General features: G+C 38.5%; 1 protein-coding gene across 4 annotated transcripts in view; it reads right to left on the reverse strand.

Annotated features, from left to right (window-relative positions):
* znf609b (zinc finger protein 609b) overlaps nt 1-22,197 on the reverse strand; it is an 84,782-nt gene that overhangs the window by 23,791 nt on the left and 38,794 nt on the right. Inside the window, exon 1 of one of the 4 annotated variants that reach the window (XM_038700912.1) lies at nt 25-158. The exons of the other annotated variants lie outside the window; for them this stretch is intronic. The gene's annotated coding sequence lies outside the window, so the exon portion shown is untranslated. Of the gene's footprint in view, nt 1-24; nt 159-22,197 lie in introns of those variants that run through there. 4 annotated transcript variants of the gene reach the window in all.

Below are 22,197 nucleotides of genomic sequence, written 5' to 3' on the forward strand. Positions count from 1 at the left end.
CAGAACCACTGAATAAACACATACAGAGTAGATGTTTAGATACAGTCAATGGACGCCACAATGAGGGGTAGAGTTGAATGTATGGAAGTCATCCTGATATGCCAGTCGCCCTTTAAATCAGTAAAAGAGCAGTGCAGCACTTAGTGGTGTAATATACTACTATGTCTTTCCTCAACCTTAGAGGTGATTAGCAGGCAGGGAGGGACATGTGAACTGCTTTGACTGCCCCTGTGGAAGGACAGAATTAGTTATGCAGGATTGGTCAAACAATCCCTCCCCCCCAGCTTTCCTCCCTCGCACACAGCCGAGTGAGATCCGTGATACTCACAAGCTGATCACTCATTAATTCCCTCAATTAAAGCGCTAGTTGTGTTAGGGGAGCAGGCTGCTGAGGGTCAGTAATTGATTCCACCTGTGGCAGACACGCTGTGACAGCAATGAAGAGGCAGTGGGGCCTACATGGAAAACAAAAATGAAAAGAACAGGAAGGGAGGAAGATGAGAGCAACTGAGGGGAAGCACGTGAGAGAGAGGGAACTGGAGGTAGAAAAATGTGTAGGTGGAAAAGAGACAGAGAGAGGAAGACTGATGGTGATTTAAGGGCCACAGTGACACCAGGCTTAGGGCTCTTCATTCAAGGCAGACGACATTAAAGCACTCCAAATCATTAGCAATGAACTGCAGGAGGAATTCCACGCAGCCGCCAACACCACACATTTATTAATTGGGCATAAACCACTCAGTGCTCAGGAATATGCTGCCAATGCTGGATCCAATTAGACTTAGAAGACAAAATAACAATTGACACATTGGTTTATAAGCCTCTACACCCTTTAAATAATTGTTCTAATCTACTTACTGCTCCAAATGGAGTATGATGTGGCAACCTAAAACTACTTATCAATCACCATAAATCTACTTATCACTTATCAGCATATATTGAAGTTACTGCTTAATTTTGATCCATCTAGGGATGGAAATGTTGGACTATCTGTCAGTTAGTAGGGCCATTGCTTTGGTACAGACTGATATCTACTACTGGTACAACTTAACAGTCCCCAGAGGATGAATCCCAATGTCTTTACTGATCCCTAGACTTTTCCTCTAGCGGCACCAGCAGGTCAAATACTTATTCCTGAGATCCTGAACTTTATGTTCATGGTTCCCAAACAATGAATCCTACTTTCGATTTGTCCAGTACTTTGGTTTTTGACCAAATACCTGCAAAACAAATGACATTCCCATTCGCTTCAGCTGTACTTAGTATATACAGATGTATTTAGCATTCTATCACGCTAAACTAAGATGGTGAACATGGTGAACATTATACTTGCTAAACATCAGCGTCTTTGCATTGTCATGGTGAGCCATGCAAGCGTTAGCATTTAAGTCAAAGCACCACCATGTTATAGTATAGCTTTACACAGTCACTAGTATGACTGCAAACATAAAAAAACATTTGTCTTTATTTGCCTTTATATCAGCCAGTAGATCTGGCATACCGTGAGGTGAGAGAGTAGTGGGACTAAGTTTATTTGTTCTACCTTTTTCTTTTTTCATCCTGTCCAGTGTTTTGTAGTTTTATAATAATTGCAATTCAAGTCTAGTATGGAAGTCTAGTAAAGGCTTTCTATAATAACCTACCAAATAAGATTCGAGATTCAAGAAGTTTATTGTTGATATGCACAGTAAAACAAACTGTGGAATATGAATAAGAAAGATTAGCATTTCAAATCTTACTTTTTTATTTTAGTGTTATTCTGATTACATTTTTCCTCAAGGTAAACAAAGTTTTTGATGGAATTTTAATTAACTCTGTTATTTGAGATTCATAAAAATTTTGTGATCGATCAAGATTTATAAAACAAATTATTCAAGAGCAATACTGCCAGGAATTATGCTGTGTGAGACATATCAGATCAATCACAGAATGTGAAATCTGAATCTGTGATGAACTGAGTGGTTTGAAAACCAAACATTAGTCCCTGATGAAATTTAATATTAGCTCAAGACTTGTCATTGCAGAAGCATCATATTTCATGGTTTATAGAAATGAGCGTGGATAGCCCATTTCTCCCCGTGCTCAGAGGAAGAGCAAATTAATGTGTGCAGAGAGTGACAGACAGTGAGGCCTAACGACATCGTAATCACTGTGTGTCAGTTTCTGATGCATGATGTGGCCAAGCTGCAAGCCGGCTGAGTGAATGAGACAGGACAGGTAATCACCCGAGCTGTCAACACACGCTGTTCCTGGGCTTTATGGAGACACAGAGCAGTAGACAAGACCACACAACGGAACCTCCTTCAGAGCGACAGCAAATGGTGAAAGGTGCAAAGGTTTATGCAGAGCCTCTTCTATATTGACTCAACTTCTCAAACTAAAATTGTTTGTGACAATATTTTGGGTATATTTGCAACATGCAGGTGACACAATGGCCTAGAAATGGTTAGGATGAGTAGCAGGCTCATATTATTGTATTTACATGATTAATCTCTCTTTCTTTTGGCTAGCTGGTAGTAGCTGGTGATTATCAATAAACACAGAGACCCGGGTGTATTTAGTGCTGAAGGTTGCTGACTTTGTTGAGCTACTGTTGATTACTGAGAGAGTGCCAAAATCTGTTTACCTACATGTCTTCTGCAGAAACCTGAAAAAGCAGATGACCTCCAAGATTCAAAGTACAAACAACAAAAAATGCCCAAACAAGCCCTTGCCGGCCTGCCAGCCTTCAATTTCTTTCCTTTAGCCATTAGGGTTTTCTTTTACACAGACATGTGCACACATTATATTAAAGAGCGGCCATAGCCAAGACTAAGGCTGCCATTAACAATTATTCATATATCTTATTTTGTCCAACCAACAATCCAATACCCCAAGATATTCAATTTACAATGACAAATCAAAGAAAACCAGCAAATACTCATATTGGAGAAGCTGCAACCAGATAATTTGACATTTTTGTTTAGTAATGACTGAAATGATGAATCGCATATCAGAATAGTTGTTAGAATAGTTCTAGTATAGCATTAGTATGAGAAGCCTTTTGTTCATCCTAACTCTCCAATTACATTTGTTTAAACACTAAGCTGGGGATTGCCAGGAGAATTTCATTCTATATTCCTGAGGTTAATAGTTTTTATTAATCAAATCATCTTGATGTATTTAACAGCCCTATTTCACATTTTCAGATTGAGTATAACCTTTCCTGGATGAGCTTTTGACTATTTTTTCCACTTAAGTCCTGTTACCAAACAAGCTAAAAAGACTTACTTTGTTTCAATTGTCACAAATAAAAGTGACAAGCCATCCTAATGTCACTACACAATAAAAAGAACCATTCACATGGTACACACTAAAAGAATAGAATCATAACGATTTACAATGTGCATGAACAGTGGCGCTCTATTTCCAAGTTCTATCAATAGATCGCGTAAACAAAAGGACTTTCACTCTGGGGCTGCAGAATGTAAACCCATACAGTGAAATGCCTGACGTCTTGTCTGGGGTTTCGAAAAACCACCAAACTACACATCTTGTCAGATTACACAAGGCTCTACCCGGTTGCTCAGTCAATGCCAAATTCCATGATTTTTTCCCCCTCTTTTCAAGACTTTACAAACACATTTTGAAATCTCCCCCAGAACCACAATGCCTCAATGTCACGCAAACGTTCTCTAAACTGCAACCCCATGCCAACTCCTTAAAAAAAGCCACACTGGCAAAAATAATGTTTAACTGACTGACAAAAATCCAATGAATCTTGGACTGGTGTAAGGCATACCTCACAATGCTGACAGAGGGGGAACTGTGCCTAGATTTCCACACAATAACTCGCCCATGGCAGATAGACGCATGCTGCACTTTTTTACTGGACACAAATTAACTTGATTATTAGAGTTGGGATTAAGAAACTGAGCAAAGAGTTTGGGCAAGGATTACCAAAGGATTACATTGCAGTGTCATACTGAGACACCTGTCTTGGCTGTACTAGTGTGGGTGGTGTGAAGCTAGAATATAGTTGGCCAAATTATGCTTCCAATCTTTTGTTGTACACCACATTTATGTCAGCAATACTAGTGCTTTAACTTGACTCTGGAACCTATGAAATGTTTGAACAGCTATTACTCTACTTACTATTTTACTTGCTCAAATGCAGACGTGTTGGAAAATAAAGTAATGAACATTAATATCACAAACAAAGACCACTGTTTTGTTCACTCTCCTTGAAACTCTCTGAAAACAAGCTTGTTAAGTCATGCATCACAAATATTGAGTAGTGAAAAACAGTGAGAACAATGGAAATCTAAGGGAGCTAAAGATTGTTGTTATCGCGGGTCATTCGACAGTAAAAAACCTACAGTAAACCGCTTAACCATTGACCGATGTTTAACCAGTTAACAGAATCTATTCTAAGGAATCAAAATCATGTGACCTTGTGATGTGTAATACAGATATTATTGTTTCTAAAAAAGTTGTGGGAAGAAAGCCAACACTCATTCTTGACAATGCACTGTCTCCATCACTTTCATACGCAATCCTCATGTTCGACACAGGATTATGAAGGCATGTTCTGGTCACGGTTCTGGGTATTTACTCTTTCATACAAGACTGCTGTTACAGGTCACAGGGAATCATGTCTGCAACAGTAGTTCAATACACATCACTCCTCAACCATAGAATTACATTTCCTTCTGGGGGGGTTACTGCATTAGGAGGTACCAGGAATAAAATAAGCACCATAAGCAGTTTCTCTCTCTCACATTGATCTCGTTGATTTTGTGCGCCCACTCATCCTTTCTTTATCTTGCTTTTTTTTGTTTAAGACCAGTTTGGTAGGCGTTACAATGCTGTTTACAGGCCTATAACATTACGAGAGATACCCACGCCTGATAGGATTCTGTGTTTACCCTTTCATACCAAAGTTGAGACATGCATTTAACCCTTGTGAAGTCACGTCAGATAACACACTGGGTCATTTGGATTGACGGCAGATGTGGGTGGTTTATTGTCTCGGCCTCTATTTGTATGCAATAGGAATGGAAAAACTGATTCTTAAAACACCTTACACTCCTAAACTTAAAATTTATGGGTCCATTTCTATTTTACTGAAGAGTACAATGTACAAGAGGATAGCTACAATATTCAATATCAGAGAAAAATAACATTTTGCAAATAACTCTTTCGGGGGGGATGATTAAGATTAAACTAACAAGACTGTGCAATGTATTTAATTCACAACAATAACATACATATATAATGTAAGGAAAACGCATGTAAGCTACCTTGAGGAGAATGGAGCATGCGGTTAACTTGCTCACTATTGCGTATTAAGACCTGATAATGGAAACAAATGAATGTTTAACACTTTACTTTCAGCCCCTCTATTTTATATTGATATGTATGAATACATATAACATTACTACAACTATGTTTTACAATATTGACATTTACTATCTTTTTATATACCAGCCTCCACGTCTAGGTGCCTCACAGGAGAAGTTATAGTTGTTGACAAATGCATAAATAAATACTTATATCTGCTTACAACTACATCATAGTGTGCCATTTATTAAATGTTTAGATAGTGCCTATAAATGCTAAATAGGAGTAAAGTGTTTCACATTCATCTAACTATTTCTGAATTAATTATAATAATAACCAGAGATGGGGACTCGAGTTAGAGACTCGGACTCGAATGCGACTTAAGTCGCACACACAGTGACTTCAGACTTGACCTCGATATTTATTTATTTTTTTAGTCGATTAACGTAAGCATTTATGTCCCGCTGGCTGTCGTCTCATTAATTATTACTGTTGGTTAGAGAGAGGTTACAGGTTTATTGTTGACCATGTAACTTTACAGTTTCATTTAGTTAACTTTACACTGGGCTTGAGAGTCAACAGGGTTTGTTGACTTACAGTAGTTTATAAGATTATTAGAAGTCATTAATTGTAGACACATTGCACATTAGGCTACATGGTTGTGCGCTTTAAGTTAAAAACAGGTTACACGTCAGTTTTATTCAGTTAACGTTACACTGGATTTAAGAGTCTGGGGAGTGTGTTGACTTACAGTATTTAATAAGCCGTCAATATTAGCATTGCACATTACATGGTTGTGCTCTGTAAATGAAAAACAGGTTACAGTATTCCTTTTAGCTATGCAGTTTTATAAGCAACCTGGATTGAATGCAGCAGGTTATGCAACATTTGTAATAACCACGAGAGACTTGACCTCTAGCTCAAAGACTTGTGAGCATCTCTGATAATAACATAACTATGCTATTGTCATGATATTGTCAAAGAGAAAGAAAAAGTCTAAAAATCTAAAGTTATGGCACATCAAAATGCAGTACTTGTTTGCCAATCAAATCTAAATCAATAATAATCTAGAGTTTCCCAACACTGGTTTGAAAAAAGTATGATTGATCTAAATTGACCCTTGTTTTTTGTTTAGCCATTGAAAAGTATAGATTTTCCAGCCTGAAAATGCATGGAAAACCCAGTTTTCAACATCAAAAGAAAGAAAACATCTGTCTTGAAAAGAGAAAATGTAATTCTTCCTGACACAGGGGCCATTACTAAGTGAAAAGGAATCCTAGCTGAAGTGCTATTAGTTGGCTGAGTTCAGTGTTCCAGCTTCAATTATGTTATTCTTTTTGACACTAGGGTTTGCCCTGTGAACATCTTTGGTGAGTTACTGAGGTCGAAGGCCAGTGGAGATTACACTTCTTGCTGGCTCTGTATGCTGCCGCTTTCAGCACCACTGACACCCAGTTAAGAGACATTAGAAAAAGGAACCAAAGCCCCTTTTTATTTGGCTGTCATACAAACAATGTGGGGACTAATCTGTACTGAGTTGTTGAATCCACATAATGAATTTAAGAACAAGCAGCATTTAAATTCTAACCAATTCAGACAACTGCAAAGCAGAGTCTGATTGTCAGCATCGGTTAGCCTTTAAAGTGAACCATGTTACTGAGGGCACTGAAGTAACATGGTTATTAGCATTAATCTACAACTGAAAACAAATGTGCGAGCCTCATCTAATTTGATTACGAAAATGTTCAAATCAGCCAGGAGACAGAGAAAGAGTCATAAAATGACTGAATTCCTTTTCAAGTGGTGAAAACCTACCCGATTGTTTTCAAAAATTGCACACTGGCCTAATTCCTTCACTGAAACCACACTCGTTCTCTTTGAAGCTCAGAGTAATCACAGATACTGAGTGAGAAAACACAAACAGGAACACCTGACATCTATTGTCGACCACCAGCTGGCAAAAAGGCAATCAGTTTCTAGGCAACTATTCTCAGTTTTAGCTGATAATTGTGCTTTCAGGGAAGCAGAACCACACAAAGAATACAGAGAGGAAACTAAGTTGTGATGAAGTCGGTCACCCGCGACCTACAGACGCTTTGGAGCCATAATGAGTAAGCCAGGATCTCACCGTAAACAGTTATTGTCTAACAAAAAAGTGGTTCTCCATATGACTAACAATACAGGACTATGCCTTGCAAATGGCACTCATATAACAGACTGGGGGAGTTAGAATGGAGTTTGAATTCATGTAACACACATTTGTATTTTACCTTAAAAACATTAAGAATTCAACCTTTGCAGAACATGTAATTTCTTAAATGTCTCCAGGAAATACTTAATAGAGCAGCATTTGGACACTTAACATTACAGCTTGTTTTATGATGCAACACAACCTCCAAGTTTGGAAATTGAGTAGTCAAAGACAAACGTGAAAAATGTCTGTAAAAGCAACAACTTGTAGCACCAAGTAAACTTTCATCTCACAGCACTTTACAGCTGTGAATTACAGTTTAACTGTTAAAAAATACAAGTAATGCTTTCACATTTGCTATAAATTTCAGTATTAATCAAACTTAATATCTTCTTACTGTGACAAATTTATTCACAGCTACTATTTTACCAAGGTCTTTGAAAGCAAAACGTACACAAAGCTTTGGCAAAGAGAAACCTCTTCAGAGAGCAGGAGAGGCTTTACCTGGTAGATACCTATTTACTCACTGATGAAAGGACAACATACATTAGTCAAGAGACTTCTCCTGCAGCTTCCAGCTACATGATGAGAAGTAAAAGTGATATAAAAAGACAGCAGGCACAAGGACCGTAGGGTAGAGGACTGAGCCAAGATTAGTGGAGCTTACCAATTAGCTCACTTATGAAGCAGTGGCCTAATTTGCCCGGTAAAAGCAAAGAGAGAAAAAAAGCTCCTCTCCTTTTACTACTACTATCAGACTGCAAAAGTCAAACTAAACCAATATTTGGTAAAACTGGGGGATTGTTTGAAACATTCCTGGCTTTTTAAATACTTGTATTCTAGTGCTATTGACAAAGTCACTTTGTCCCCAGATTTAAGCAATTAACTTAGTTAGTAAATTTAAAAACTATGAAAATAAAACCCAAGTTGTAACGCCATCCCCAAAATTATTATATTTGCTTTTAATGCCTTTTCAATGTTTTATAAAGTATTGGGTATTATAAAGAGCAACTTAAAGATGTTTACTATGTTTACCATCCTATTTCTGCGTGTTGGCATGCTAACATTTTGCTAATTAGACACAAAAAACAGCTGAGGCTGATCAGAATGACATGATTTTGCAGGTATTTGGTCATGAGATAACACTGCAATCTAATGATGGCCCTAGAGGAAACATTAAGGGATCGCAAAGATATTACAACTCACCCTAAGAGGGACATGAATTTCTGTACCAAATTTCACTGTATTTCATTCAATAGTTGTCAGGACACTTTACTCACTAACACTTTTGTCAACCTCATAGTGAGCCTAGAGGACAAGTCTCCAAAGACATTATGATACATCCTCTGGGGACCATGAATGACTGAATGGACTGAAAATGTCATGGCAATCCCTCAATTAGATGCCTGGACCAAAGTGGTGGATCGACTGGCTGACAGACCCTAGACAGTCTCTAGAGCAATGCCGCTCTGAGTGAGGCTAAAATTGCCTTTAAACCCCCAGACACACCTTTTCTATAGAAAGAAAGACAAATAACTGCAATATTGGATTTTGTGTTAAGTCACTCTTCAGTGTTGTTCTTCTGTGCAGTCATAAACTAATGAAACACTTTGCTCGTCTGATGAAGCAGGTGACGAGCTAAAGACAAGTAGGCTAAGTTAACGCCTCAGTATATCGTGCAGGTTTTACTTAACCTTTCCTCTCTTCATTATTACCTCACACTACGATCTGAACACAGAGTTATGCTAGCAACCAGATGGAAACTTAAAAGTAAATTATCCCTTGGGGGAATCAGCATTTCATTTTCTATGCTATATGGCAATTCTCAGAACAAATGAGACATGGAAACATTTCTTACTAAGAAAAGCTGACTTCATTTGCACCTGCTTAGCTCAGATCTGGCAGGCAAGCTAGATGCCTGTTTGGTTAACTGGCTTACACACAGCAGGTGGTTTGGTACACTTTTCTCTTGTCTTGGTTCAGCTTGACCTTGTCAACCTAATTCCTTCCTTTCCTCTCTCCCTGGCTCAGCCGGGTGCCCGGGTCTACGCCTGCTATTGTTTGTTAGATGACAAGGTGGGGGTTGGGTTAGAAGTGCACTGGGGTGAGCTGCTGTTGGGTATCATGAGGACTAAAAGCTTTCCACAGAGAAGCAGAGCAACCTGAACATCTCTTTATGTTTACTGTTGGTAAAACATGTTGGATCCCTTCATGAGGAACTGCTGTATCTGTACTCTAGTAACAGGAACAAAACTATTCTTTTTGCCAGGTTGGTTTTTAAGATAGTCTGGTTCCACAGTTAGTGGTTTGTGGCTGGATGTTCTTTGCAACACACAATGTACATACACACAACTATGCAACTGAAGTTAATTGTAGTGCAACATTGAAGCAACTAACAATTATTTCTGTTGATGATTGATTTGGCAGTTATTTGTTTGATTAATCAATTAATTAATTTGTCTGGAAAATGTCAGAATATAGTATTAAATGCCCACAGCTCAAGGTGACGTCTTTAATGTCTTGTTTTGACAATCAAGAGTCAAAACGCCAAAGATATTCAGTTTACTGTCATGTATGACAAAGTAAAGCCTCAAATCCAGCACATTTTTGCTTTATGCAATTTTTTAAATAGTTGCAGATTAATTTTCTGTAGATCAACTAATTGATTGCCTAATCATTTCAGTTCTAGTCTGTGGTATCACCGTTTGCGTGAAGTGGCTGGATTTTCTCAGCAACATAATATCGCAACTGCAGTGCAACATTGATTACTGGTAATTCATTATAACATTGTTAATATGTCAGAAGCTTACATTGTCATGATCTTGGGACAGATTTGAACATAATCCTATATAAATGCTTATTCTGCTAGGTTCTATGGATGATTCTCTCCCCTTTCCTTTTCTACCCATTTCTCATCCTCTCACTCTGACCACAGGTCAGTTGACAACAGCAGTATCTATCACAACAATAAGGTACATTCCGGCCAAGGTCACCCACTTGCGTCCGACTGAGCAAGAGGATCTGCTGGAGGCAGAAATCCAGATAAACTAAGCTGAGCCTACAAGGATTTCTCTCTCACCAGCCCTCTCCATAGTCATAAATCTTATCTCACAGCAAAAGGAAACCTGACAACAAACTGAGAGGCTGTCATCAACAGCTCAGCCACCTAAGATTCCCACCCAAATAGCGGTGATTCACTCCTACACATCTTAGGCTTTGGCCAAGGCTTTGAGACCAGGCAGGAAAGAAATCTCACTCCCTGTGTAGTGTGCTTAATGTTTACAGTTCCCCACAATGGTGACAGCTGCGACCGCCAGTTACAGGTACCTACTTTCATGAATTCAAAAGCCTAAAGCAGCCGAGCAAAAACAAAAGCTCCTAGACATACTATCCAGAAACCTCATCAACTAAGCAACAAAAGACATTTTACTAGTCCCATATATTATACAAGGAAAACAAGTTGTTATTCAGGCTGTGAGATTTCCCCAGAGACTAACCTCAAACTATTTATAGCTGTTCTGTTAGTCTGTTCAGCTTCCCCTGTGTTGACGCTTTTCGGTGGGTGGTGATTCCTCCAAACATTAGAAAAATGATCCTAAGCCACACATCAATGAACACACTTTTAAAATCTGATTTATACCAAATTAATATATTGTTTTGGTGTTACCTGGACAGACACACACAAGCAGAAAACACTAAATATTATACTTAGCACAACATTTTCACTTTCAATGTGGGTGCTAGATTGTGGGAATTGCAACATCAAAATTACAGTAGTGTAGTATATTAACTTGAATTTGGCAATATGGCGAACTGTAAATAACTGAACACTAAAAATACTAAATATACCTACATTACAGTAAGTAGATAATTGGGAATCCCTTGATTAGCTTCCAAAATCCATTTTAGGCGTGTCAAAATAGATAAAATGTATCAGAGGTTTCAGCTGTTCAGACAGAGATGATAAAAGGTGCAGAGGTTAAGGCCGTAGGCTGTAGGAGTACAAATATGTGTCTGTACATGTGGAGGAGTGCACTGCGCTCTGTACAGCAGATAGTGCTTGAGCTTCCCTCACTGCGCTGTCCCTCATGCTGCTACTTTAACTAGGGCTTGCTACTCTGATCGACCTCTACTGCCGGCTGTCTCACAGAGCTCCTATTGAACCATGTCTATCTTAATGGACGGTGATGTGCACTGTTACTGAGTGCCAGTAGTTCCTGCACTAAAGTCTCAAAGCCCTATAGACTTTTAAACCTTAATACACCTTGGGGCAATGAACGCTTTAGCTCGCACCACATGACAAGGAAAAATAGTTAACAAGGTAGGTCACTAGAAGAGCGTAGCAGAGTAAGTTACACCGCAGTTTATTTTCTGATCCACGCAGCACGTCTATGACTTGTTTTGATAATTATAGTCTGAACTGACTTGAGTATAATCCAGGGATTTATGTGAGGAGCCTTTTCTGAAGTGAAAATCATGCCAAAACAGGTCAACCTGGAAATAAATCTTGAGCAAGTATCAAATCAATGTAAAAGCGGTTTCAAACTACTCAGTAAATGCACTTTGACATAACAACAAAAGACTGAGCCCTCAAATGTTAAGACACTTGCTTAATCAAAAGGACGTGTAGCAACGTGTCAGCAGCACAATAAAGTAAGCCATCACCACACTGCAGTAGCTAGTAGGGAGTCTCTAAACAAATTATATCTCTGTGCCCTTCAGATCATTAAAAGCACTAATAAGTAAGGCTGTGGTGATGTCGAGGGAGCAGGAGTGAAGTGAAGCCCACTATAACATACCAAATCTCCCCTCTCTCTGCCAGCCGCTTAGCAGAGGTCTGCTGCTCTCAGCCATCAGAGTTTGATGACCTTGTTAGTTTGAGTGCCTAATCTGCTAATGCCCTGATAAAAATAAACAGTCATTGTAGTCCTCCCTCCTCCCCGCTTGCAGCTGCTATCCATAAACACAGATGATACCTCCATCTTTATTTATCCTAAGGACTTACTGTCAAACTGACAGTCTTAAGGGAGCCAGGGGGTCAGAATTATGTTCTGTTAGTTAAAGACAAATGTTTTAAAGATAGTATGAATTTCTATATACATGTAGTTATCCTTTCCTAAATGGTAATTAAGAATGAGTTAATAAAACGGTATCTTTACCTTATTTTCAACATTAGTTCCACACACTTCTTAATAAGTACACTTACAGTCCCAGCTTCCTTGGAGTTTAATAATTCATACCTATTTCTAGAATTGAGATGATCAGAATGAATAATTAAACTTACATTATATATTAGAAATGCTCCAAAAATCTCAGTTGATAGCTAACTGATGTGTATTTCATACTTACTGTTGACTTCCACTAAGAACAAGCCCCGCAGCCAACATCTAACGCAATACACAGTATATGAATATGGTCTGCAAAAATCAAGTGGATACATGGAGGTAACAGGTTTGACTTTCATCTTAACTAGATCAGGACAAAACCCCAGATCATAATGAAGCAGTAGTATAAAGGTCATGCAGCACACAAACAAAGCCTTTGAATTCCTGCATCATAATTTTTAGGTATATTAAAAGTCCCATTATTCAGCAATAACCAAATTGCCGTGACCTTTAGAGTAATATCCTCAGGTGTATTATTAACAATAAAAATAAGTGTGACGTATGACTTATGTCAATGGATTTGACAGCAAAATGTCTCACTCTTCAAGGGATACATAAACCTAATGGATATGGTTAAATAGAATTTAGTTTTCCAGATGGACAGAGAAGCCCCACTTACGGAACATAATTGAATGTGCGAGCTCAGCTCGTCGCCAAGGACTAAACAACTCCCCTGCCTCCACTACAAAGAGGAGCTAATTTCCATATTAACTTCACCTTTATTGATCCACTCACACAACCTCTCCTCTTGGTGCTACACAAACACCCTAAAGTCCTTTTGGTATATTTGGAAATAGTAGGGTGTAGGGGTAGAAATGTACTCGGGACTATTAACTACCATAGGATAAACAGTGCATACTTGGGTAATTGTACATTCTTTGGGTGGGGGGGTGAAGTTGTTTCAGCAAAACAACTACATGGACCACTAATTCAGGAAGCTTGCCCCGCATATCAAGTTGTAGGGAAATAATATCCATTCCTAGCATGCCAAGCCATCAAGCCCTCGGCCCATCTATGCACCAATGAAGTACTTTGAAACAAAAACATTAACCCAGCTAAACGCACGCCTGTCTACTTGATTTATTTACATTTCAAAATGATTTCACGGTTGCAACACAGATATCCAAAGGTGCAGTTTGAGGGTGTTCACGTTTGTAAGTGTGTACCATCCGCTTGTACAGTTTTCATGGTCAGAAATTTTGGGCAGGTTATGGACATAGGCAGAAGACTAAATTTACACCATACGGTCCCTTTCACTTTATCCTCCAACTCAATGATTGATAGGTAAACAGTAATGTACAAATTATTAATAATTAATAATCTACTAGAAATGTGCACATATTCATATTTCATGAGCTTGGTCGAAAGCTCAGCCAGGTTCAACAAGTTTTTTGCCAGCGCCCTCTATATTGGCACCCCCACTGTGTTGACCCACTGGTCCAATGGAAATGATTAAGGGATAAAAGCACTCAGGACAGTTAGCCGACACTTTCAGTGTAGACTCTGCATGTTCTCCCCGTGTTTGCATTGGTTTATTCCAGGTGGTTCTGTTTTTTTACCAGTCCAAAATACATTCATTATGGGTGTACTGGGGAAAATGAAAAAATGCCTTTTGGTACGAATGGGAGTGTTGACCCCATGAAGAATAGTTAAGCAGAATAGAAAAGCTTTCTTTGTACAATTATGGTTACTGCTATACATACAAAACTTCCAGCAGTACTACCCACATCACAGCCTTACCCGTAACTGCAATAAATGAAAGAAAACACTGACAAGACTGCTGACCAAATGGGGTGAGAGAAAAACACAGCAAGAAAGGATGAACACTGTTTTGACAGGGGACTCTTTCTCTGCCTACAACAGACAATGCCACGCTTCTGTATTCAAGGACACTGATGCAGTCTCCATTGAGCATATCAGCATTCATAAGAGGACTGCTGTGGCAGGGGTGACTTTGATGCATGTGGTACACTTGTTTAAGGAAAGGAAACAGCATGAGAAAAATCAAACCTCCACACACCGGAGACTATAGTCATTGGCACACAACCAATTTTTAGCAGCAGGTAGTAGTAGGTATAAGCAGAGGACAACCCTACACTTGTAGTAAATTGTGCAAATACACATAATCTATAAAACAGAGGGATCAAACATCTGGAATGAGAGTATGCAGTATTAAGAAGAAGTGATTTCCTGGACAAAGAGGAGGAATAAAAGTGTGAGGCTGCTAAAAATGTAGCAGGTACAAGATGTCAATTCCAATATATTTTAACATTTAGTCCATAAAATAGTTCAGAAAATTTCACACACTGGGTGGAGGACATGTTACACTCTGTCTACTATGACTCTTTTATTTCCCAAACTCAATATGCACTTTGAAGTTAACGTTTGGCTGAGTCATCTGCAGTGTAGAGCTGGTTTATTTGATCGTTCGGCTGATAATAACTTCATCATAACTCTTTATATATTGTTATTTTAATACTCCCACCATTCATGGGCCAACCCTGGCCTTGGTCAAAGAGCCTCTGCCAACTGCACAAATTTAAAATCTCATGTAAACAGTGACCGACTCCTTGATGCCAAAGTCAAATAGTTCCATGTCGTCGAGTTTGAAAGGACTTGGCAGCAAAGCTAAACTACAGATAGAGCAGCAGAACAGCACCATCCAACAGTGTTTGTACACTTCATGCATATATAGTTTATGTATCTATTAATTTCTCTTGAAGAGCATTAGATTGGGGAGAGGATTTAAGGGATTCAGTGGTGATGAAGCATTCATTTGTTGGACTCACGCCCAGGTCAGTGAGCCACCCGACGCTTTACCTCATTGTCAAACAAACACTCTTTCATGTTTAACATGAATGGCTTCCGTAAAACGCTCTCATGAGAATCATGATTCCTGAATAAGTAAACTAAGGTAAATATTACTGAACAAAAGGAATAAGCCTTGAATAAAGCACAATATATTTACCCCTATAGGCAATGTCTTCTTTTTACCACTGCCTTTAATTAAATCCATATATTGGTAACTTTCACTGCACTGTAATGTCTTGTTTACTTTTTCTTTGTTTTTAGATTCTCAGTGAACACTATTTACACGGTGAGAAATGAGTAGGTAATTGAGTGAAAAGATAAAGAGAGTGAGATTGAACAGCGTGAAGGAAGTGGTCTTAAATCTTGCGCCTGAGTGACTTGAAACAGTTGAAACAGTCTGGGTCCAGACTGGATCAAAGTGGCCTGCGGACAGACATGTCCTGGTTTCTCTGTAGTGTTTGATGGTTTTTGGAGTTTCAGTGGACCCAAAGATTGCTATGGACCAGTACAAACTAGAGAGAGTAGATTAAGTGTACTTGTTCTCTTTTCAAAATAATTGTAACTCAATAATTTGCTCAACCCCCTCTTAGTGTCCTGTTTTACTCCGTTTTCTTTTTTTTTTTAAATCCTGTTTATTTTCTATTTCACCCTTTCGAAATTATATTTTAATGTGTATTTTTTCAATTTCCCCATGTTGCTTTTATGTTTAATGTAAAGCACTGAATTGCCTTGTTGTTGAAATGTGCTATACAAATAAACTTGCCTTGCCTTTACACCCTAATGACATCCTAATTTATGGTAATTTAAAATTCTTTTTAATTGACGGGAACATAATTTCTTCCCATTATTGTCAACTTTAATAACACTCTTACATGAAAAAGACACCAAGTATTATAACAATGACGACCTTTCTTTGTTAAAATATTGCAATTTGCATAATCTGAATAATAGAACATCTACTACTTGAGAGAAACAGTTTGATAGGTATATATTAAAAGGTGGAGCCTTCAACATTTACATTACTAACCTCTCAAAAATATAATTAATAAACTACTATATCAGAAGTTTGGTATGGGGGAAAAAAGCCCTACAAAATGAAAACCAGTGTCAAATTCAGTATATACTATATTGTGCAAGCATCCATCGACTCATGAATGTTTGACATTGGTCCCAAAGGACGAACGTGTTCTCCCTTTAATTTCTATCAGCAGTATAATCCCCTTTTGAAACCCTTTTTAGGGTGAATTAGAAAGGCCCTGCATTCAAAGAGATGAGTGGAGAGAAGGGGGCGGGAATAATCACAAGGGCCTAGCTGTCTGTGTGGATTAGAATGGGAAAGAAAATCCTTTCATCTCAGATCTGTACTTCCAAGCTTCGAAGCATGCATGCACACTCTCATGCACAGACACAATGCACCAAATCTCAAATGCACACTTCTCACAAAATAAAGCCAAAGACCTCTATGTTGTTAAAGTATTTTTAAATATACAAGAGACAGTTATTTATATTTAAACAGATGATATTCAATTATGCTGAAAATGGGCACGGTAGTCACTGGATAAGAGAAAAGCTCGTATAAAAAAGGTTTGCTCTCGAGGCTGACCTCTTAGTTTGGCTCTCAGGCAAGACTGAGCGCATGATCTAACTTGCTTCTCCAATTTCTCGTGCTGAAATGTAGACTGGTGCTCTATTTTTGGCAGACAGTCTTTTGACATCCAGCAAAATGTAATGAGACGGATAAGCCCGGAGAACCTCCTCAGCCAGAAAACAACAAGCAAACACCCACAAACAACACCATCTGACAGATAAGAAAATGGATTAGCCATTATGTGCGTTTGCTCAGTTGTCTACCTCTGAGGGTTTAACTCGGAGTAAAATGACAAGAAGCCTAGCTGTGTGTAACAGGAGTTGACACTAAAAAGACTGTGACTGTAATAACAAATATCTCATACCTAGAAGACAAACATTCTTGTGGCACACGATTTTATTACACCGCAGTAACAAGAAACTTCTGCTTATTTTAATGAAGATAAAAACAATAAGGTTTGCAAAACTATAGACAACTCTTGTGTCATTACTGCTTTATCAACTTAATAATGAATGGCTTTGTAGGTTTCCCAGGAAAAATACATCCTCTCCTTACTTTATTTAAAAACACTGAGGACACTTCACCAGTTTGTCTAGTATCTCAAAGGAGACCCTCAAATGAAACTACATTGCAGGGAACCAAAACTGAAACAGTCAAACAAGCCACACACAAATGTGTATACTTGTTTTCCCAAAAGGCTATACAACCATCCAAGTTATATTTTTAGACCAATTATAGATAATCACACAGTGAGTGCTGGTGTGCTGAACTGAGTTGAGAATCTAACTAGTCTATACAACAAGCTTAAGCATGCTGTATTGTTCAAAGTGTCTTTCAAAATGTCTTTTGGTATGCAAATAAATAAATAAATAAATAAAAAATCACATTGTGGACCGAGTATGTCTAGATGAGCAGCAGCAGGCTGTTAGCTTAAAGTAATGGCCCACTAGCAGTTTTGTCAGAAAACATGTCCCAATCAAACTGTTGCTGGCCATCAATGCACAAACAAAGAAAACGTTTAATTACATGTGAGGATATAGGGCTGGGCGATACGGGCCAAAAGTCCTTTTAGGTTGAATACCGATATATAATATATATTGGTATTTTCTACTAAGTAGGATTAGCGGGGGTCAATTTGTAGTAGCTTGTTTCTTATTTAACCGTTTTAATTATACTTCATTCTCCACCTTAAGTGTTCACTCTCTTATTGAGTCTGCCGTCTTTCCCTTCAGTTTCTTTTTCCCCCACACTCACAGATCCAACGTATCTCTGCTACAAACACGTCAGCATCACCAGTTTCTTTCCATCTCTCTTCCTGTATATCTGCTCCAGTGACTTTCTCCATCAGTGGTAGTCTACGTTGTATAAAGTCGTTGGAACAACAAAACCAACGTAGTAGCCTGGTAATACCTGGTCCGCAGTTGTAAAATATCTACCGCGTTTCGACTTGTAACGTAATAACCGTGTTTCTCTGAAAAATGTGTCGCCAAATATATCTGAGCCGCCATTAATATACCTGAGCAGCCCGCCGAAGAAAGTTTAAACTTATTTAAAGCTTTGAGTTTAAAAGGCACAGAGTTGTTGGAGAGTTTATAACTGTATATTCAGCCCTATGTTGATATTAGCATATTTAAAAATGCTGTTGGTTTGCAGAAACACGTTTTTGCTCAGGCGTGATCTCATTATTTCCCATCACATTCAACACAAGTAAAGTAGGCATTTGTCCACTTGATACCTAGCTTACACAACACACCATCTTTATCTTTATGTCATGTCAATTTAGAACTGTTACAGATAAAACTTAGCAATACTCTGGTATGTGCTCATGACATTTCATTGAGCTGAGACAAAAGAGAAGTCAGAAGATGTCACAGCTACAAAATCAACCTAAAAAATCTCAGGACTAATTGCAAAAGGGTGTCAAGTTTGGGAACTGCAGAATGTTGCCATTCTGACGGCGGATTGGCAGTAAGACTTTGGAGGTTTAAGATTATGGTTGGGAACCAAAAAACAGTTACAAATTAAAACCAAATCCAAAATGCAAAGAAAAAAAAACAGACTGGCTGCAAACAATTGCTTTAAAAGGACCAGTGTGTAGAATTTGCTCTACCCCTCACCCTCCCGTTCTAAGCGTCTAGTAGACACTACAGTGGCCGCAAAACTAGCAAAAAACTCAAAAGGCCCTCTCTAGAGCCAGTGTTTGGTTTGGCAAATCTTTGATAATGTAGAAACGTCACATTCTGACCTTAAAGAATAGTTTAACCACAAAATTAACCATCTGGTTTCTTAAATTTTCACTCAGGAGCAAAAATCAGCCATTAAACTTTAAAGAAATAATGATTTGACATTTATCAAGATAATTAATGATATCAAATGGTATGAAATTCTTTTATTGTGATAACATTTTTGGCCGTATTGCCCAGCCATAGCGTGTAATATCTAACGCGATGGAGGAACGTCTGCACTTCAGTGATTGTCCACAGAACAGTTGCACAGCAACATTTTCAGAATTAAATAAAAAATAATTTGCGTGGTGCATCTCTGTAGCAATCAATGGAGATTTTTAAAAATGCCAGATTTGTGTTCTTAGTTGCACAAGAAGTGACTAAGCTGTTGACAAACCATTTGACAGCAACTGTTTAAATGTTGTTTAAATCGCGGGTCAGTGTGCTAGGCACCTCATAGCGGTCGACCAATAATCAGCCTGCCCGATTATCGTGGCCGATATTCAGCATTTTTCCAATAATCTGCATCGGCCATTTTAAAAACAGATAGCCAGTATAATGAATGAATTAAAAAATGCGTCCTTTGGCTCTGATGCAATCGCCTCATTCTTTCTGCAGTCACCACTGTGAGCTCGAACACTGTCCTGCCCACAGTACTAGCTGTCACGAGTAAAAGCCAATAGAACGAGCGAGCATCACGCTGCAGCCCCTCCCCCTCCTCTCTCAACATACACACACAGAGCGAAGACAGCGGAGATCAGTGTAGATTACACAAGTTGACCATAACTACGCCTGTTACTGTAAAACCTTGTTTTGACCAAAAGTACCCGGGACTTTTAAGTCCCCGGATCTCTTTTCAAGGAACTAAAAGGTTCCTTCAGCCCACTGTTGTGTGCATTTCCACCGTGGTCTTAAGACCTGCGTAAATTAGGCAAATAAACCAGCTGATGTAGGCTGAAGGCCTATACGCCTTACAAAGCGATGTACAGTATCATTATTTGCAACTACCATCCATGATTAAAATTTATAAATGAAAATCAGATTTGACTGGAATATTATGAAAAACTAAATGCTATGCTTGACCATTATAGCAGCTTTTTGTGTGGGAGTATAATGGAGTGAGACACGATAAAGTTTGTTACAAATTTAATAACACACTGGATAAAGCCATAAAGTTCTTAAAAAAAACTCCAGCACAGAGAAAGCAACACAATATACAAATAAAATCGTGACAGTTTGGAAGGTTATTAAAACATTTTCAGCTGCAGCATCTCGTCTGTCACCTGAGCGTCGGAGGAACGGGATGTTTAAAAAGCTTTATTACCTGCTGTAATCAGCTGTTCTGCTTGTTTTGGAGAGGCAGAGACCGACTTTGGCTCTGTGTAAAAACTTTCTGACTGATAAAAACTTAAAAGAACTCCAGACCCAGTATTTAGCGTTAACTCCATCAGCTGTTTGCTGTAAACATACCGCTGCATGCTGGCTGCTATTTCCAACCAATACATTTAATGCCGACGTCAGGCGAGACTTGTGTGCTATTTGACTGTTGATTGTGATTTATTGGTTTGCAAACAACGGTGGAAAAGAAAGGCGCACTAGTAGCAAAACAGCCGACACGCTCAATTTAAAACATATTTAAAAGGCAATTCTTTAGTAATGAAAAACCAATAAGAGTAAAGATAAAGAACATGAACCAATAAATAGTATCAATGAAGGTATCAATAAAATCCTAACAATATAAAATAATTACAATATAAATGGCAGCAGGTAAAGACAAAGTTTATGATAATTTATCACTCAAAGTAAACAAGTCTCTGGGATGGATCTCTAATTCATTTAATTTACTATTTACAAAGATTAAAGATAACAATTAACTTAATCTTGTTATTTTCAACAAAGTTTTGTGTTGGAGTTTGTGTTATTCTTTTGACACCAAAATTTATCGGTTCCAAATATTTGTCATCGGTGTAATTGCTTACAAATAATTAGTATAGGAATCGGCCCGGAAAAAAAAAAAAAAAATCTGTCAATCCCTAGTGCCGCAGAGGGGTAACAAAAAAATGTGACAGAAGGAATGTTTCTATTGGTGCCATCCACAACTTTTGCCGATGAAAACGCTAAGATAACCGTTTTAATGTGAAACAAACTGAACTGGACTGCTCTGTGGAAACACGGCTTTAGTAAAGTATTAGAGGGGAGGGAAAGACACCTAATCCTCTCTTTAATCACTCTTGCTCAAACACTACCTTGCTGTTAACTTCCTCTTTGTAAAACTAAAAACCTTTCACAAGTAGTTAGGTACCACAAATGTTTTCTCATTAACTTTCATGGTCAAACCTGTTTAAATATTCATAATTATTTTAATAATTAAACCAGAAAACATCCAAATTTAAGGGTCAAACTACCACAAGCAAAGTATTAAGAGGAGGGAAATTCAATATAATAGAGATCACGCAGAAAGAAATCCTTCATAAACGACGAGAAATCCCCAAACGTAGTAACTCTTTTACAACCGTAGCAAGTACAAACTTTAAACCACCTCTTCCCTGGCTGGTAGAAAATTCCATTTGAGGGGGGGAAAAGCCACGTCTGCTCCTCCCCACTGTGTGGGTTTTGTTCTGCTAATCAGACCACATGCCTCAAGGATTCAGGAATCCAAGAGCTCTCAGCCAGCTCCTCTCATTCCACATACAGCCGCAGCAGCCTGTGACAAACTATTCAGTGTGTTGGGGGGTTAAAGACTCTATCCATTCATAACACTGTTCAACCCTCCCTCCCTCCTCTCCTAATCTCAGGCAGTTCTCTACACCCCCTCCCCCCTCAACCTCCTCTTACTCCTCATATGCCCTCTCTCTCCCCTCTCAGCACAGCAGAGCTCTTTTTATCTATCTGCAT

This window comes from Micropterus salmoides, unplaced genomic scaffold (assembly GCF_014851395.1).
Source record: "Micropterus salmoides isolate LMB-PRFRI ecotype aquatic unplaced genomic scaffold, ASM1485139v1 Ms_hic_scaffold_6, whole genome shotgun sequence".
Taxonomy (NCBI): domain Eukaryota; kingdom Metazoa; phylum Chordata; class Actinopteri; order Centrarchiformes; family Centrarchidae; genus Micropterus; species Micropterus salmoides.